The sequence below is a fragment of the Protopterus annectens genome, chromosome 6.part0 (genome assembly GCF_019279795.1).
Source record: "Protopterus annectens isolate FY-2018-M chromosome 6.part0, PAN1.0, whole genome shotgun sequence".
NCBI classification, from domain to species: Eukaryota; Metazoa; Chordata; order Ceratodontiformes; family Protopteridae; genus Protopterus; species Protopterus annectens.
This window is the reverse complement of record NC_056737.1, coordinates 177034126-177051931: the sequence shown is the minus strand read 5'-3', so window position 1 is coordinate 177051931 and position 17806 is coordinate 177034126. Positions and strand designations below refer to the sequence as shown.

Genomic DNA, 17806 nt, shown 5'->3' with positions numbered 1-17806 from the left:
CTTCACATAACTGCACACTAGTCATGCAAAGCCACATTATTCAAACTCAGCAAATGACTACAGGGTAAGTTACTTTCATAAACAAACATACACCCTACATGACACAGCAGTTACAGCCACTTTGCTGTATAAATCTCAATTGATTGCAATAAAAATACTACCTCTGAACCTCTTGTCACACAGATTTGGGACAAAGGCAAAGCTAATGAGAAGAAAAGGCCCAAAAATCAGGGAGAGATTTTAAGCATTAGACAGTTGCTAGAATAACTGTTTTTACATTAGCATACATTTTCCAAGGGATATGGAGCAGGAAACTCAAATTCCTGTCATTATTTAGTGAATATAATCCTCAATGATTTGCAGAAAATAAATTTTATACCAAAAATATAAGGCAAACATCAGGGATATTCTATGAAATCATGGAAAGTGTCAGCTTTGCTTCACACAATCATTAGCCATATAGTAAAGTATTCCAACCTGTATGACACAAATGCACACTAGTCCTATAAAGTCAGACTGCTTAAACTGAGCAAACAACAAGACAATAAGTTACTTTCATCCACAGCCAGCCTCACCCAGCCACTTTGCTGACTGTGTGCACTTCAGAATTTTGTTTGTGATAAAAATAATGACCAAATAATATATTTCAACTTTGTCTAACACAAACAGTAGCCCAGCAGTAAAGCATGTCCTTCCAATGTGATTCAAATTACTTTATACAAAGTCGACTCAAAATAATTGAGCAAACAGCTGTTGTTTTTCATTCACATACAACCCTCATACTCACTTCAGCAATTATAGCTATTTCAGATGTCCAACTGTAGTAAAAAACAAAAATGATAAACTATAACTGAGTCTGTGAGTTACAATGCATTTTGTTTCAGGTGATCAGATGGCTGTAGCTGGCCAGCAGCTGTGGTAATGACCAGCCACAGCCATCTACTCATCACTCTTATAATTCATGCCATCTGATGACTGCCCATATTTGGGTACCTAACAGGATTAAAAAAACACATCACAATACTTCTGCTATTTCAAATTATAAGTTCACATCCATTTAATTATATCTTTTTCAGTCAGACTTTCTGTTTGCTGTCATCCCAATAAATCTTGGGAAGGGACAGAAAAGTGCAGCTATTTCACTACTTAGCACTGGGTTTACAGTTAATTTATTTATTACTTTAAAAAGAAAGATAGCACCCCTAGCTGAATAACAGCAATGGCTTGTGCTGTTCATAAGCAACTGGTGTGCACCACGAGTACACAGGTAGTCATGGTATCATTAATGGTTTTATTTTTTTATTAAAACTAAAAATAAATTCTTTTTTGATAGTGATTTTTAGATTCAGCACCTAAGCTAACTAAATCCACACACCACACACTTCCCAAAGCAGAAAAAAATAATTGTATAAAGTAAAAACTGAATAAAAAATGGGTCTATATTACTACATCGAAACTTCAGTTCTCCAAATACCAAAATGTTGACACATAAACAGAGAAATACGAAAAGTACCAACAGCCACTTTTGCAAATTTTTTTCACAGGGAAAAAATTTGCTTGGCCATTATCAGGAATTTGCCCTTTTCTCCAATGTAGAGTGATCTATGAGTTGGTATATTTGCTTAGGGGGGTGTGGTGGGCAAAGCCCCCCACTTCAGTAGGGTTTGAAAGTTTGTTTTGCTGTTGGTCAGCCAAGCAATTTTTTTCCCTTGTGAAAAAATTTGCAGAAGTGGCCGTTCATACTTTTCATATTTTGTTGTTTCAGTGTCAACGTTTTGGTATTTGGAGAAATGAAGTTTCGATGTGGTAATATAGACCCTAAAAAAACAGCAACCAAAATAATGTAAGGGATAAAAGCGCTGAGTAAAACCCATGTAGTTAGCACTTTCATCCCTTACACAGACTTCTTCAGATTGAAATTAAACTAAACAAAATGCAACTTACACACTGAATTAGCCATGTGATACTCCCATAACTTGAGCAGTGCTTCAAATGTTTGCTTTTAAGATACATTTTACAATTATCATAGTTATTCAGAGGCATCTACCTTTATTTGCCAAAATATTCATTCCATTCCAAAAAAACTCATCAGGATCAAACTTAGGGTTCACTAATAGAACCCACCTAGTCAAAATAGGGGAAGCCACCTCAAGCAGTACACCCGTAACGAGCGGTGTACCCCAGGTTCGGTCTTAGGGCCCCTGTTATTTGGGATATACTTTTTTGAGGTGCAGGCCAAAACCAGTGTGCTAAGACTGACCAAGTTTGCAGATGACTGCAAGTGACTGCAAGCTGGGCACTGTCATCAATACCCCTGGTGATGTGGACATGCTTCAAGAGGGTCTCACCCAAACAAATGACTGCAGCCAGAAACATTGCCTCAAGCTGAGTACCATAAAATGCACCATCATCCCCTTTGGGGAGAGTGACGTCCCCACAAATTATCACATTAATAACAACGTCCTAAGCATGCAATCAGTCATGAGGGATTTGGGCACTCAGGTTAATAGCAACCTGAGTTTTGACTACCATTTTGCTTCTGTTACATGGAAAGCTTTCTACATGGCCCACCTCATAAGTAAGGGTATCTCATCCAGGAACAAAGAGGGCTTGACATCCCTGTATTCTTCCCTTATAATGCCCATTATTGAGTACAATGCCCATTCAGCATGTACCTCGCAAAGCACATACAACAGCTGGACAGACCACAGAGGTTCCTCACCAGGAGAATTCAGGGCCTCAAAAATCTACCATACACAGATAGGCTAAAAGCCCTATCCATCTACTCAGTTTCATGCAGACTCCTCAGAGATGACCTCTGTCTGGCATACAATGCAATCTCGGACCCAACCTCGATGGGATTGCTGCATATCCGCATGTCAAGCTCCACTCAAGTAACCCGTAGTTGTGGCCTCAACCAACCAGGTCTGTGACATCAACAGAGCTTGTTGGTGGGACAGATTTGTGTCCCAGAGACTCCCCAATCTGTGGAACAGACTCTATCTCCACATCAAGCAGAGTACCTCTTTACCTCTTTTTAAGTGCAACCTGGATAACTGGATGGGAAACAGAAAATGCATCCCTGGGATTCCACCCATGTCCCTGCTGGACAGGGGCATCAGGTGCTGACTTGTCTAAACATGGGCTAAACTCTTGGCTAGGCTTGTAAGGGCCTCAGGGTCAATAGCCTAGTAACTTCTTATGATACTAGTGAAAAAAATCTTTAACATAGTTTATCACTGAAAAACGACAACATTTATTTTTACTACAACTACCAACGTGCTTTGCTAAAGCATTATTAGAGACAATGATGTCTACATCATACATGTGCTCATAAATCCTATATTGCAGTTCTCTTATAGTTTTGCCTATATAAATTTCAGGACATTGTGCACAGAAGTCTCATAAACAACATACCCTGATTTGCATGACAAATAACCTGGTATAAAAATCATTCTCTGATTTTGATAAAAGTTAGAGCCTGTTGTTAACTAATCAGAATAGTTACAATCATAATATTTGAGCATCCCTTTAGATGTAACAGTGAAGTAAAATTTAACTTACTTTGGAAATATCTTCTAAATTCTTGCTTCTTTTTTTCCACAAAAATGAGTTTCACCCATATTTTATTAGTTAGCTCTGAAAAAAACAGTCAAAATATTCCAGTCATTTTTAATCACATTTTTAATGCTAATAAAGAAACTTCATGTTAGACAGTCAGTGCTTCCATTCAGCTATCGATAACTTGACATGATATATTAGCTTCTTTGTTACTTTCTTTCACATGCTTTTAATCTCATGCATAAGGAAGCTTAAGAAAAGAGAACATGTGGACATAACATATGTCAGCCTTACATCAGTTCAGGTGGCATAAAGGAATAATGCCTTGACCTGAGGAGACATGATTAGTGGCTCAAGCACTTGACAGAGATATCAGGAAGAAGAGGCATACCAATTGTGGGGGGTACAGCCAGTTGTGGGTCGCAACAGTCCATCAAAGGACAACTAGGGAGTACGTATGTGGTACACCAAGCTCTTGATGGGTGGTAGCCTTCATTGAGTAATGTGCAGAGGAATGTGAACTTGCACAAGGTAAGGCACTGTGGCCCCCAAGGTGAAATGAGTTATATATCCCCTGCCCAGGGGGAGAGGTTAGGTTAGTAAATAAATGCAATTATTATAGAATGCCAGCAAGGATGCAAGCAACCTTCCTGCCTGTTTGAATGACACCCTACTATGACTCTCACTTTGGTGAGTCTGGGTGGGAGAATGAGCTTAAGTCTGATTGGAGAAACTCAATGGTCATCCGGCATGATGGAAAAAACACATACAGGAAAATAAACAAACAAATAAATAAATAAATAAGCGTCATCCTTGATCTTACAACACTTGTACAGACAAGATTATTTTGGGCTGCTTCATTCAAGTACCTGAACAAGCTGACAATTAGCTTATTTCCCACACTGTATGTGTTGTTAAAATTAGTCCAGAAACCTAGTCTACTGGCCACTGTAATACTGAGCTCACAATACACTTTAGGTCTACTAATAGGGATATTATCCATATTGCCGGAATTTGTAGATTGTATACTTTCCAGAGGCTTAGAACTTGAGTTGTTTATATTTAACAATTTAGAATTAGATCTTCTTCTTCTTCTTTCGGCTGCTCCCGTCAGGGGTCGCCACAGCAGATCAACTGTTTCCATTTCTTCCTGTCCTCTGCATCTTGCTCTGTCACACCAACAGCCTGCATGTCCTCTCTCACCACATCCATAAACTTTATCTTAGGCCTTCCTCTTTTCCTGTTACCTGGCAGACTCATCCTTAGCATCTTTTTCCCAATATGCTCTGCATCCCTCCTCAGCATTTAGAATTAGATAATTATCTAATATTTCTTGACCTTTTTCAGTGCTTTTCTCATTGGCAAGGGCGGCCATTTTTATATTATCATCAACATTGGCATGCCAGATATTGATGGGTATTTACAATCCATTAAATAACAAATCAACATGTCCCAATACATAGCCTTGTGGAATACAAAAGTAAGTGGTTATTGTTTGCTTCAGTTTCTCTTAAGTGCCAAGGTCAACATCAAAGCCATATTACCAATCCAGGTAATTAAGAAACTCTTTACTTTCAGCTTAATGAGTTTAGCTATCATTTTACCATACCTGACCCCAACAAAGGTCTTATTTAAAAAAATTAGGTAGACTTTAGCCTCTTGAGCATGGTTTAATCCACAGTCTTGGATACATTCTCCATAAAAGTGGTTACTGGTTATGGTGACTGTCAACTTTTTATACCAAAACTGATAACTGTCATTCAGATCATTTTCTATAAGATCTTTATTTCATTTGTAAAGCTGTATATTTATAGGACAAATATACAGAAGTCTAACAAGTTGACTGTTTTCCAAGCTAACTCTTGAGCCATTACACTTATGTGCTGTAATTTGACTTGTTGAATTTTCCACTGATATACACCTTCTTTACACAAGAAACCCTGCCATTCACACTTGACACAATGTCTATGTGGATTGTTTTACTGGTCTTCATTTTCATAATGTTATCTGCTGTAACATCTAGGTGTACATAAGATGTAGTGTCCAGACCACTGTAAATACTGTTTATAAAACCCCTGAACGTGCCACATCTATAACTAAAATCGTAAGTCAGATTTACAAGAGAGCTGTGAATCATTACAAACTGTGTTCTCTCACATTAAGTGATTAAAACGTGTTTACAATCACCTTTGATGCTAGCAATCATCTTATATTTCACCTCTGCTCTTTCCAGTCTAACTTTTGGAGAAAGGGAACTAACCTTGGTGACTGATCTGATAAAAAAGTATTTTCCAATTTCTTCTTTTACTTTCACTACACAAACTCACTGGGCTGAGATGGAAATTGTTCCATTGGAATCACACTTTACCCTTGTTAGCAAATTCAAAATAAAATAAAAATAAAAATACAATAAAACAGACAAAGTTCTGGGTAGCAAAGTGGCAGGGAGGGTAATGTTGTCACCACACAAGAGGTTCTCCTTCTCAATTCTCAGTTGGGGAAACCTCTGTGTGGGGTCCGAATGTTCACCCTGTGTTTGAATGGGTTTTCTTCAGGTGCTCCCACATTCCAAAGAATTTAGAAGACAAATGGGCTGGATGCTCTAAACTGGCCGGATGTGTGAGTGCATGTGTGTGTGTTGTGGGGGGGGGGGGGGGGCAGTAAAGGCACAAGGTTAACAATCTTGTCCTGTAAAAAGGGATGAATTTGCTACAGAAACAGCATCAAGGTCCATTATCCTTGCTGTTGTCACCATGCACCGGTCACTGGCACAACAGGCAGAAAACAGAGAGAGGGAAATTGAGAGCTCTTCTGCTTAACATAATTTACTCCATATCTTCAGTGCATTCTAGTCATTTCAATCCATTGTTTAATGGTTACATTTACCCAGAGATCACTTCTTTCTTTTTTTTTTTTCTCTTCACAGCTGGTCATCAGCTGCTACCAGCTCCTCTCCTTGTTCACTGGTCTACCGCACCTGTCTTAGGCTGCCCTGGGTGCAACCCGACCAATGTCTGGGCCTGGTGAGGAAATTGAGGATGCTGGTGTAGCATCATACTGCTGATGGGGAATGTACATGAGCTCCTGCTCCTTCATGGCAGCCTTGCCAGTTCCACAACTGCTGCCCTCGGGAGGTGCATGTGCAACCTCCTGATGAAGTGTCTCATTACTCATGTGGCACAGGGCTAATGAGGCTTGTATGCTATTTACTGCAGCAAGCCTAGGCTCCTCCCCCAGGATGGGTGAGCTGGCAACAGCCACTTAATCCCATCCTCCTGCTGTGTCCCCTCCAGCACTCATTCTGCTAATCAAACACAGGTCATCTGGGTTACAGTTAGTCACTTATGTCTTAGCAATTCTTTGTCATCTTTCAAAAATCCAAGCTTTTTTTATAAACAGTTACTCTAGCAACTACTTTTGTTCTACTAAATTATAAAAAAAATACAACAATTATTATTATTATTTCTAGTCATAGGAAGAATAATGCCATAAATGGAGAATTCTATATTCAGCTAGATAATATCACATCAGATATAATGCAGAAGCTGTACCAGGTCAAAGTGTTTGATTACAATATGTAGACTGTCAAAGATTTTCACTTTCAAATTGACTTCTTTCGGAGAAATTTAAGTATCTGATTATGATCAAAATTTGATGTAGGAAAGAGACCTCAAAAATGCAGTAAAAATGTCAATATGACTTACTAACTGAATGCTCAGAGCATGCTATAAGTGTGAAACAATGGTGCAACAGTAAGTGTTGCATTACAATGCTTAGTTCTCTGGTTTTGTTCTTGCTGTGGTGCCTTTGCTGTACTCTTCATGTCCTGCCAGTGTCCACATAGATTTTTGCTAGGATTCCCATTTTCCTACACCACCCGAAGGCATGACAATAAGTGAACTGACAGTCCTCCTACATTGCCCATGCATATGAGAACTGACAGTCCTGCTATACTGCCATGTATATGAGAAAGTGAGAAAGTGAGTGTGAGTGAGTGAGTGTATGTGTGTGTCTCTGAATGTATATGAGTGCATCCTGCAATGGACTGAGAGTCCATCTAAAATGAAATCTCTGCCTTACTCTCATTGCTTGCATTAACACTTCAAACTCCCCTAAAAGAATGAAAAAGATAACATGGATAAAAGAGAATTAATGAATCAGTATCTTTCATGTGCCACTACAAGCATTACAGTCATGATAGTGTAAGAAGGAACTACTTCACACATTAACGGTTGTCACGCACATAAACAGCTATCCTTTACTACCCCTGGCCCCTTATTCACAGAGATTACACCCTTTGAAACTGTCTGTGCAGTCACCATCCTCTCTGACAAGCAACTTATAGTTACACTGCACAAATCAGCCTTCAGAGAATAATCTACAATGGGTCCATAAAAGAGATCCTGAAACCTCTTCCTAAACAGTGCCACACCTGTAAGGCTTCAGGAACAATTTGTATAGCAGCTGGAGTGACCTCAGAGGATCCTTACAAAGAAAATGCAGGGTGTAAATAACATGTCCTATGCAGACAGACTAAAAGCGCTACCCTTTTACTCTGTCTCCTACCAACTATTAAAGGATGACCTACTGTATGTCTGACCTACAAGGCACTCACAAATCCAGGCCTGATGGAGCTGCTACACATCCACAAGTCAAACAGCATGATAGTTACCCAATCTATGGATCTAAACTTAGTCAGTGACTCAAACAAAACATGCTGGAGAGACAGATATGTGTCTCAGAGATTACCTTTCTTTGGAACAAGCTTCCTAGTCACATTAAGCAGAGCCCTTCCCTGGCCCTATTCAAATGCAATTAGGTCAATAGATGGGGAATCACAAATTCACACCTGGGGTAGTGCCTATATCCCTTATGGAAAGAGGCAGTCTGTAAGATACTCAAGGCATAGGCAGAACAAATCCATGTCATCCTCTTGCCCCTATGGGCCATATATTGGGTAAAATTGGATTTTTATTGGCTAGGCTTGTAAGGGCTCTTAAGTCATTAGCCTAGTAATCTCCTATGAACCTATGAAACATGAAAACGCTGAAGGCAACAGATTTCTTTTTTAGTACTATTTATTTTTATTTATTTAACATTTGCTAACCGGGAAAGTTCCACTTGGAACAAAGCCAATTTTCAGCGGAGGCCTGGGGAGAAACAATTCAGATACATGTCTTTGTAATGTGGGAGGAAACTGGAGCACCCAGAAGAAACCCACACAAACACAGGGAGGACATGCAGACTCAGCACAGAAGGCGCTCCGGCTAAGAATCGAACCAGAGAACCTCTTGCTGTGAGGCAAAACTTCCACTGCACCAATACGCTGTCCAACGCAGTCCACTGCATACTAGGAACAAAACATCAAGTATATATCTGTCTATCTTTCTATATATGTATTTATCCTTTGCTGATGGAGATAGTCTCATTAAGTAAACAGTGTGAATTACCAAGAAAGGGACTCAATTCCTACAAGATAAACCTTACAATCAATCTGACATTAACTCTATTTTTATTCAATTCCAGATGACACTGCCATGGATGATTGCAAAAATACTTTATATCACTACCTGTTGACACTAGACAAGGCTAGAATATCCATAAACATATTTTTATCATTAAATCTTTCAAGAGTATCACCTTCAAATCTATAGCAGCCCTTTGTTCATTAGGTTTTGCAAAAAGCCTTTATTTAAGAGCATGTGAAAATCCTTTAGTAGTTCAGTGTTGACAGGCACATTAGTTTACTGCTTAAAGAGTCATCTTTTCAGATTCCAAGCTAGTGGATAGCCTGTAAGCACACTGACAGTGCAGCTCCTGCAGTCCTCTACTATAATCTGACTTCAAACCAGCACACCGCTTAGGAAAAGTATATCAAACATCAATGGATTAAAGCAGAAATATGAGTACTTACTTGTTTCATCTTTATTTTTCAAAGATTCTCTCATTCTGAAGGAAAAATAATTACTTGTTGGAAACAGAGCCCTGAACCACATGGTGTGGATTCTAAGACTAACAGGCCTAATAAGAGGAAAGTAACAAGAAAAACAACTTTCATAACAAGACTTATCATTTAAAATTCTGCACTACTACTAGGAATCTAACTATACAAGATTAATAGAGAATCAGCCAGATCGGTCGGATGGAAACTGCAATCAGAAAACCAAACTGTCTGCAACTACTCCTGAGAAAGAAACCACTTCTAAAAGGCAAAAAATTAACAAGCAACAACAAGAAGCTGATAAAATGTCTCAAAGATTAAAACAGGAGCAACCTTTAACACTGGAGAATCTGAAAACTGCTTTACAACCTTTACAACCAGAAGTGCAGGGTTTCTCTCATAAGCTAACTACATTTGGCTCTACTCTGGACCAAATTGTGCTTAGGCTTGAACAAAATGAAGCTAAAATTATGGACAATGAGCTAAAAATAAATGAACTGCAACAAAAAGCACAAACCAATGACACCACAATTAAAGAATTACAGCAAAAAATGTTAGACTTGGAAGCTAGAAGCCGGAGAAATAATTTTATCATAAGAGGTATTCCAGAGAGCTTTGATAATCCACAACTTATTCCAATAATAAAAGAAATACTAAGCTCTCTTCTGGCTAATAAAAATCTTCTGGATGAAATAGTGATTGAAAGAGCTCACAGAGCTATAAAGCATACACAAACAAGTGATCTTCCTAGACAAATCTATATCAGACTGCTTAATTCAGCTTATGTTCAACAGATACTGTCAACTTTATAAGATTAAAAAGAATGTTACATAAAATTACGATTACTCAAGATCTTCCTTTACAAATTAAACAAAATCGACAGAAACATAGCAAATACTGCAATTACCTCATTGAAAATAAGATTTGTTTCCAAATGAGATATCCTGCAACTTTAACATTTTATTACAAAGAAGAAAAATATCATTGGAAACACCTGACCAGGCAAAATCCACCTTTCTGCGTCTCTTCAAAGTAAATCTTGCCTGAGACAACTCTTTTCATATCTTTTGATCCAAAAACAACATTTGGAAGGCTAAACAAGTGCTACAGCTCCAAAGAACTACAGGACAGAAGAATATACCACTCTTATGGAAAATTTTAAACAAATGGATGTGGAATGTGTTCTAAATAACTCTGCTTACTTGCCTGTAAAGAAAACCTCTTTGCTACACTGTAATACTTAAGGTTCTGTCTTTTAGTAACTCCCTTTACATTTAAAAGTTACAAAGCTATCTAACACTGTCTGCATAGAGAAATGACTTTAAAGTGCATTTACAGCTTACAAAAAAGAAGTATTAAATTACATTAAAAAATGGGATATAACCTTTGATATTATAATTTAAGTAGTGTAAATATTAGACATAAGTAGTTTCAGTTAAAATGCATACTCATTATTCTACTGGCATAATCATTGAGTTGCTTTTAAGTATGTCTATGAGCAAGGTACAAAAACATTTCTCCTTTTTTTTCTTCCTCTCTGTTTGTTCAGTTGATGGCACTGGTTAATTATTAATATACGAGTTCACAATGATGTGTTTATATGACTTTTGACAGTGCAGTGTTAAATGAAGATTCCAATACATTTAAAGAACCACAGTTAGTTGCTGTTAGCAAGAATAAGGCAAATGTTGTTGAATTTTAAAGTGCTGCCTTCTTTAAATGTTTAAAATGTATAATCATTATTTTACTGGCATAACCATTGAGTTTACCTTTAAAGGTGTCTATAAGCAAGGTACAAAAACATTTTTCTTTTTTTTTTTCTCCTGTTTGTCCAGTAGATGGCAATGGTTAATTGATAATATGAGTTTACAATGATTGCTTGTATGATTTCCAATACATTTTAAAGAACCACAATTAGTTGCTGTTAGGAAGAATAATGCAAATGTTGCTGAATTTTTAAAATGATGCCTTCTTTAAATATACATATATTGTACTTGGTTTTTGAAAATATTGTTTTGTTAACTCTTTAATAACTCTTGAAATTTTAAGAATTATAATATGTTGCTGTTGCTACAAAACTTTTTATAAAAGCTACCTTTCCTTTTCTCTCTATATAATATCTAAGGGTACAATTAATATAATATTTTAAGAAGTCTGAAAATGAATATGCAGTATGCTGTGTCTTTCGGCTGTTCCCGGTTAGGGGTCGCCACAGCGGAACTCTGGTCCGTTAATGATTGGCAGTAGAATTTTACATGCTGAGTTGCCGGCCCTGACTCATAACCTTCAACAAAGGTACGCCCATTCACACATGTCTCCACACAGAAGACGCTCTATCTGAGAATCGAACAGGCAACGTCTTATTGTGAGGCGACAACGCTAAAAGGAGTGGGATGGGCACAGTCTGTTAGCTGATGACTGTTCGCATTTGGAACAGTGTGGGTATTATTGACATCCCTCTAATATATATCTACTCCTTGTTGTTAAAAATAATAGTTTCTTTTAGTTTCTTAACTAATGCACATTTACAAATACAGAGGGATGGGTGGTTAGGCACCTATTTAGAGTTTAGGAGTATAGAAGTCACAACATTTATTCTTAAGATAAATACACTAACAGAAAAAGTTTATAACTGTATTTTTGTGTATCAACTAATGAGAAACTTCAACAATATTAATAAAAAATGATAACCACAGACTCTTGGAATGTTAAAGGGATGGTAGATAAAAAGAAAAGAAATTTAATCATGCACCTCACATACCAAACTAAGGCTGATATAACTTTCTTGCAAGAAACTCACTTAGATGGCCAACTTTGGGTTAGGGAAAGGAAAAGAAAATGGGTTAAAACAATAGTTGCTGCAAATTATAGTTCTTTGTCCAGGGGAGTGGCCATTATAGTAAATAAATCATTCCAAGGAGAGATTACTTCCTATGTAGCTGACTCAAAGTGAAGATGGGTATTATTTACTACTGCTCAAATCAACCAGCTCTTCATTTATGAAATCTTTAATATATTAGCCAAATACCCAAATCATCTGTTTATTGTTGGTGGGGACTGGAATGCTTTACTAAATCTAGATAAGGATAGATCGCATAATAAAAACAGACAATCTACCACTACAGTACTTGAAGAATTACAAAATACATTTGAATTAGTTGACCCTTATGTTAAATTTCAATATGATAAAACAATATCAAGATTCACTTTCTTTTCAGCCACTCATAAAACTTGGTCCAGGATAGATGCTTTTCTAATTTCCCTTGCTTTCCTTTCTAACAAATTAAATTATGCTGTATCACCTAGAACTCTTTCAGATCATTCCAAAGTTAGACTTTTAATAAACTTTCAAGCTCATAAACAAAATATTTCTTATTTCAATACCTGGATGTTAAATCCTAAAATTATACAAAACCAAGAAACTACACAAGAAATTCAGAATGTGCTAGCCCAGCTTCAAAATGATTTTATATCCAATCAAATTCCATATGTCATACAATGGGCGGTCATCAGGGGTATTATTATTATTCAAAAATCTGCATGGCTCAAAAAAAGTATAACAATCTTAAGAATGAACTAAAGTGTCAAATAAACACTGCTGAACTAGAACTTCAGGAAAAATATTCTAAAGCACTTGAGGAAAAATAATTGATTGGCAAAACAATTACATAACACTATTTAGAAAATATCTCCTTCTTAGAATTAAGGTCAGTATATCAATATTCAGAATGGGCTCAAACACCATCAAAATTCCTAGCTAGACTAATTAACATAAAAAGTGAACCTCCTAGGATCAAAGACATAAAATATGAAGGACAGGTGAAATATAAGGCTCAAGATATATTGGACGATTCTGAAGATATTTATAAGAAATTATACAATATACCCTTATCATCATCTACAGACAGATTTGAGGATTTTATACATAATATAAACTTTCCACAAATTATAGAAGATCAAAGGAAACTCTTAAAATCACTGTTACAGTTAAAAGAGTTAAAAGCTGAATAAATAAACTAAAATTAGGTAAATCCCCTGGGCCTGATGGATACACATCTGATTTTTATAAGCTATTCATAGAACCTATCTCCAAAGTGTTATTAAAAGTTTTCAACTATATAATACAATATGGTATAACAGACAAATACTTAAATAACTCCAAGACAGTGTTGATTCCTAAACCGCATTCTGACCCAACAGAGCCAGCAAATTATAGACCAATAGCCCTCATAAACACTGATCTTAAGATATTAGCCCATGTTATAGCAAATAGACTTAAGAATATACTCCCCTCTATTATTTCCCAACAACAAATGGGCTTTATGACAAACAGGCTAACAAGTGACAACACCCTCCTTTTAGATATCATTGTAAGACTACTTAATAGGGATAAATGCCACAGATATGCCCTTACAGTAGATGCAACTAAAGCTTTTGATAGAGTAAACTTATACTTTCTCTTTAATATACTGCCTTTATATGGTTTTCACACTCAATAATCAGAGAAGAGAACCAAACAGCTGTTCGCAAGTGACTGTAAGCCACAAAGTACTATAATTTAATTTTAACGTATAACCAGTTTATTTAATACCAAGATACGTTTTCATCTCTGTGAAGAGAGAAACTTCATCAGAAATAAAAAGCAACAGTTTTAAAACCTTTTTAAAAGTTCTGCTTTAGATAGTTAGTAATTCGAGCCAATCAGCTGATCCCATTTAATTGGGAAAGATTCGATATTTAAAGCAATATCAGTAGAAAAATGCGGATTAACAAATGTATATATGTTTTGAAAAAGCAACTCCAATGTTCAAAAACAACTCCAGTATTCAAAAAACAAATGTGTACAAATTGCTTCCAACATCAACTGCAGTAATCAAAAAACAATTACTATAACTAGTAATGAGATAACAAAACCTAGTTTGTGAAAATGTTTCTACGTTAACTCAAAGTAAATGAAAAAACATACAGTTATCTACCTGATGTTATATAGTAATAAACAAAGATGGAAAATCGGAATTATCAGAATTTAATGTCTCAAACAACTCTTTAGTTTCAATAGGCAGGTGATGTTACAGTTGTCATTAAGACCAGGGTGGCAAAACGCATTTAGTAACAACTGCCATTAAAGTTCACGGCATGCCAATAAAATAGCAGTAGGTTCCCCCTCTAGTGTCATATGCTAACTGATCAATAGCTAAAAATTGAAAAGAGTGGTCAGGTTTAGTGTTGACATGCTTGGCTAAAGCATTGTCACTCTTGTTTTTAGAGACCGCATACATGTGTTCGTAAATTCTGTCACGGAATTTGCAGTCAGATTTTCCCACGTAAAAAGCATTACAGTTTTAGCACATAGTCAGGTAAATTATGCCTTTAGAGTTACAATCAAGTTTATAAGTGGTATAATATTTTTTTCCGGCTATTTCAAAAGATCTGCTACTTTTTACATGTTTACACATCTTACAAGCTCTGCAAGGAGAAGACCCACATATTTTATTATTTGCTGTTTTTTACATTCAAGGAGACTTTTTAAATTGGCACCTCTCCTGTAGATGATAGTTGGATAAGGTCCAATTCTCTCCATCAGTAAGTTATCTTTGTACAGTAGGTACCAGTTCTTATGTAGGGTCAACTTAATTTGGTCACTGTCATTGTTGAAAGTTGTGATGAAACAGGACTTATAATGGTGGTTAATGGAACTTGAGTTCACCAGTGGAGCGTTACTGTTGAAGTGTAAAGTACTAGTCAGTATGTTTATAGGGTAAAAATCATTATTCATGTCAGCTACAGTAATAGACACCTCATTGTGGGTTGTCTTATAATTTAAGATGGGTTTAAACAGACCTAACTTGCATTTGTTTACTACTTCTACTGTTAATTCTTGAACAAGATCAATAGCGTATCCTCTATTCACAAACATGTTCTCTAATAGTTGGCATTCCACTAAAAAAATCTGTTTCTGCAGAGCACATCCTAGCTGCTCTGACTAGTTGACCCTTAACTATAAAGCGTTTCTGTTTGAAAGGATGTGCACTAGAATAATGCAGGAAAGAATTACAGTAAGTTGGTTTCCTGTAAATAGTGGAACACAACTTGTTGTAAACAGGCACTTTGGATAGTTTAACATCCAGGTAGTCAATACTAAGTGTATAGAATTTATATGTAAATTGAAGAAAGGAGGTCGTAGAGTTGAAATGTTTAATGAGTCTACCTGCTGCATGACTGTCACCTCTAAAAATGATAAAAATATCATCTAGAAATCTTGTGTAGTACACAAGGGAATTTAATATTTCCGGTTTATCGAAAATAAATAGTTTTTCCCAGTAGGCTACAAAAAGATTAGCTAGACTTGCCCCACATGGGGAGCCCATGGCTACCCCATGTTTCTGCAAGAAATACTGACCATTAAATGTAAAAAAGTTATTCATCAATATTATGTCTATAAGTTCAGAGACTAGGTCTATATCATTAGATGAAGCATTATTTTCTTTCAACATTAGAGACACCCATTCAACTGCCTCCATATATGGAAAGGAAGTGTATAAATTGACCACGTCAATAGTCAGAAAATTGAAGTCGTGGTTGATGGACAAATTGTTAAGACTCTCCAAAAATGACAAATGAAAAAACAAGTGTGACAATGCTTTAGCTAAGCATGTCAACACTAAACCTGACCACTCTTTTCAATTTTTAGCTATTGATCAGTTAGCGTATGACACTAGAGGGGGACCTACTTCTATTTTATTGGAATGCCGTGAACTTGAATGGCAGCTGTCACTAAATGTGTTTTGCTACCCTGGTCTTAATGACAACTGTAACATCACCTGCCTATTGAAACTAAAGAGTTGTTTGAGACATTAAATTCTGATAATTCCGATTTTCCGATATTACTATATAACATTAGGTAGATAACTGTATGTTTTTTCATTCACTTTGAGTTAACGTAGAAACATTTTCACAAACTAGGTTTTGTTATCTCATTACTAGTTATAGTAATTGTTTTGTGATTACTGCAGTTGATGTTGGAAGCAATTTGTACACATTTGTTTTTTGAATACTGGAGTTGTTTTTGAACATTGGAGTTGCTTTTTCAAAACATATATGCATTTGTTAATCCGCATTTTTCTACTGATATTGCTTTAAATATCAAACCTTTCCCAATTAAATGGGATCAGCTGATTGGCTCAAATTACTAACTATCTACAGCGGAAATTTTAAAAAGGTTTTAAAACTGTTTCTTTTTATTTCTGATGAAGTTTCTCTCTTCAGAGAGACGAAAACGTGTCTTGGTTTTAAATAAACTGGTTATATGTTAAAATTAAATTATAGTACTTTGTGGCTTACAGTCACTTGCGAACAGCTGTTTGGTTCTCTTCTCGGATTATTGAGTATGTGAGTTTCCACTGCTTCTTTCCCTTTATATGGTTTTCCTCAAGAATTCATTAAAATGATCCAGGTTCTGTATCAGAAAGCTTCTAACACTATACAGGTAAATAAATTTATAACTACCCCTATACTCTTATCCAATGGTACAAGACAAGGATGTCCTCTTTCGCCATACCTATTTAATCTTTATATAGAACCCCTCCTTCAGTTTATTTCACAAAAAACCTTTCATCATATTCCCAGAATCCACAATACAAATCTTATATACTCGGCCTTTGCTGATGACTTAAATATATACTTACAACTCCCCACTACTGACCTTCCAAAAATACTTAAAGTTATTGATGAGTTCTCTGTAGTTTCAAATTATAATTTAAATTTAAACAAGTCACACATATTTCCCCTCAATCCTATAGGGCATAAAGAATTGTAGTTTCTTATGAGTGAGATCAAAATTAACTACCAGATAAAATATCTAGGAATATTTACTTCAGACTTCAAAGATATTATAAACAATAACCTACTAACTACATGGACTTGTATTCAAAATGATATGGATAGATGGAAGAACATTAATATGTATCTACTGTCAAAAGCAAGTGTTGTCAAGATGAATTTTTTACCAAGAATACTCTTTCAATTAAATGCTACCTTTTCAAATATTCCCCAAAACTTCTTCCTTGCCATGGAAAAAGCTATATCAAGATTCTTATGGTATCCCAAATCTACCAGAATTAAATACGCAAAACTTGTACTCGCCAAAGATAAGGGGGGATTGGGGTTACATGATTTTAAGCTTTACTATAGTATAATTACTGTATACAGACTAATACAAATAATGAACTATGACTCGTATATAAATACTTGTGGACACTCCAGTGGACCAAAACCTGGTATGAACAGTTGAAATCCCTTGGCTGT

The 17806-nt window shown here is 36.2% G+C and overlaps 1 protein-coding gene across 1 annotated transcript in view; it reads right to left on the bottom strand.

The window, feature by feature from the left end:
- The window catches only part of TMEM63C (transmembrane protein 63C), a 2716247-nt gene that overhangs the window by 1599430 nt on the left and 1099011 nt on the right, over positions 1 to 17806 (bottom strand). Inside the window, exon 4 of the mRNA XM_044073895.1 lies at positions 3565 to 3639. The gene's annotated coding sequence lies outside the window, so the exon portion shown is untranslated. The remainder of the gene's footprint in view (positions 1 to 3564; positions 3640 to 17806) is intronic.